Below are 3253 nucleotides of genomic sequence, written 5' to 3'. Positions count from 1 at the left end.
AATATATAGTACTAGTATAACCGATCAAAAAAATATATATAGTACTAGTATATATATTAATGTATTAACATATTATAAAAGTTATAATATAAATTATAATATATCATATATTTGTAAATTTATAATAGTATTAGTATAGTTAGCTTAATATGTAATATGTTAGTATTAAATCACTATAACTACATAGAGTATTAGTAATAAGAGTATTACTATTATTTTAATATAGTATTACATATAGTATTACTATCATTACATATAGTTATTAGTTAAAGTATTAGTACTAGTATAGTTATTAGTACTAATAGACTAATAGTATTAGCGTATTACTAATATATATATAATAGTATACTATATGTATATATATTAAATATATCACAATATAATTATATAAGTATTAAACAAAATGTCATTGGAAAAAAAAAAGTCATAGGGATGACCGAACGGACCGACCGGACCAGAACGGTCCTGAGGGAGTTCGGTCCGGTCCAAGGTGGGAAAACCCTGGACCGAACAGGTCCGGTCCGGTCCGCAAAACCTCCCCAGACCGGACCGAACTCTCCCCTAGCGACGATCGAGGTAAGTTAGTTCTTAACTTACTATAATTTTACTATGTATGTGTGATGGGTAAAAAAACTACAGTTTATATATGTATGTTACCATATATGTCATGCCACGTCATTACATGTTTATCTGTTATGCACGATTTATTCTGTTATGAATATATATCTGTTACACAATCTATTCTCTCATATATTGCTATATGTTATAAGTATGCCAAGTTAAGTATGCCATATGTTACATGTATGTCATATTATGTAATATTCACTATTGCAAGTATGTTGTAACAACCCGCTAGAAATTCAATGGTAGAATTTCTATAGACTTTAGGAACCTCGTGAAAACTTCATAAGTTTTCACGAATCAACTAATCGCAAAGGTTTTAATCTATCAACATAGTCAGTGTTATCACTCACTATGATGCCAGAAATGCGATTTCAATTGTTTGAGATAGTTAGAAGTGTCAAAATATATTATGGTTTGCGCCACTAGACTCAGTTGAATATATAGGATTTTATGGCGTAATAACTCATTTTCATAATTTCGGACGAAAAGCCTATTCGAAACTGTAAATTTATTTTTAGGGGCACTTCGGGGTTGAGTTTTGATAAACGATTTTCACTGTAGATTAATATGAATATTTAATATTTTTAGTACTAAGTTTATTACGCATTTTTTTGGAGTGAATATCAACCTCGATAAGCGTACTAAGTGCAGTGTTTTCAAAATCACAGTGTGAAATGTCTAAATTAGGTTAAAGAAGATTCATTTTAGACACTTGGCAATATCTTAGCCACACATAGTGAATAGTATTAGACAATTGGCTCAAAGAGGAACCATTAGATGAATTTGTTAAAGAAATCAAGGTGTGAGATTATGTCACCTAAGCAAAACTTTTTTTCTCTGATCAACCAAATTGAGCCAGAGCAAAGAGGGTTTCAATCCTAGTGAAACCCTAAATGGTTAGAATCCAATTGAGATCCCAAAAGCTTGGTTGAAAACTGAAACCCTAAGCAGTTTCCTTAAACCCTAAACTTGGCCTCCAAACCCATTTTATTCCGATGTCTAGTATTGCGTTTAATCACTTGATTAAATCACTTCCACATGCTATTAATTCATCAAATCATTGTGATGAAATCACTATCCAACCTTTTAAACCTTGAAAATTTGCTTGGGCCAAGAAAAATTGGATTTGGGTTTGATAGCATCTTAAACCCTAACCTTGGCAAAGCTTCTTGAAGAAGTTTCCTCCCCCACATGGCAGACCATCCACTGTCCTTGGCTGTAACCAATAGTGATGTGAATCCCAATTGACTCTCTTTGAGACCCAACAACAATATTAGAAAAACAAACCCAAGAAAGCCAAAATTAAGTCAGTGGATAGAGAATCTAGACCCGATAAGAACTCGTTTCAAGAACCTAGATTATATTAAAATCTAGATCCGTTCAAAAACCCATCTCAAGAACCTGGATTACAAGGAGGAACGCCACAAAGGTTGTGATTTACCTTTAATAAGTTCAGAAATTCAATCAAGAATAAGAGGAGTAAACTCAACTCACCAATAAAAATTCAATATTGTCTAATCTGTTCAAATGAGGCTATAAGTGGTTTAAATAAATAATCCCTAAAAATCCTAGTGAATAGTACCGTGGATACCGTAGCGTGAACAGTACCGCGCTACAGTAACTTCGAAAACCCTGGTTCAAATAAAATAATAACTTTCCAAATAAACCCTTGGCCAAAATACAAGGCTTTCCCAAAAACCCTAGTTCATTATAAATAAGACGTGTGGGCTGAACATCCCCCAAGCCCAATTATTCTAGATTAATTCCGATCATTAATAAAATAAGTCATTTTAATGAAATAAATAATTTCATGGCCTTCAATATAACAATAGGCCCAAGTCGTGTCTTCTATAGCATATCACATGGATGAAAACTGGATCTTTTTCTCTCAAGCCCATCTTGAATATTGGGCTCTTACTAGACTCGACCCAAGTGGATTGTACCAATCATTGCATTGCTTCCTTACTCTTCTGAGCTATTGATTTTGTAATTGATCCTTAAGACTTGGTCCGCCTTGGAGCCCATCATTTCCCCTCTCCTCAAAAGGATTCAATCTCGAATTTCCACCTGGATCAAAGGGGAAAAGACCAGAAACATTGAAAGTAGCAGAAATATGGTACTTACCTAGAAGATCCACTTGATATGAATTATCATTAATTTTCTCAAGAATGTGAAAATGTCTATCCAAGCCACTCCTACCATCAACAAGCAAAAATATCAATGCTAAATGAGTAAGTGGATTAAAACCATATATAATTTCAAGATGATAATAAAAAATGGTAGTATTCATGGTCCTATTACATGCAAACTCTAACAAGGGCAAACAATACTCCCGCAAACGTTCATGCAACAAGTTAATGAGAGGTAAGTGATACTCCCATAAATGTTCATGAATCACATCTAAAGTCTTCCTTACACCAAAATGACAATTCCGATTATATGCAACCTCAATGAATGGCAAATAATATTCCCACAAGCGTTTATACAGCACATCAATGAATGGCAAATGATATTGTCACAAACGTTCATGCAACACGTAAATGAATGACAAATGATACGCCCAAAAGTGCTCATGTAACATGTCTAAAATCTTCAGCACACCCCCAGTCACCCAACAAACTACCTCCAT

The sequence above is a fragment of the Carya illinoinensis genome, chromosome 1 (assembly GCF_018687715.1).
Source record: "Carya illinoinensis cultivar Pawnee chromosome 1, C.illinoinensisPawnee_v1, whole genome shotgun sequence".
Classification (NCBI taxonomy): Eukaryota; Viridiplantae; Streptophyta; class Magnoliopsida; order Fagales; family Juglandaceae; genus Carya; species Carya illinoinensis.
This window is presented reverse-complemented; position numbering follows the sequence as displayed.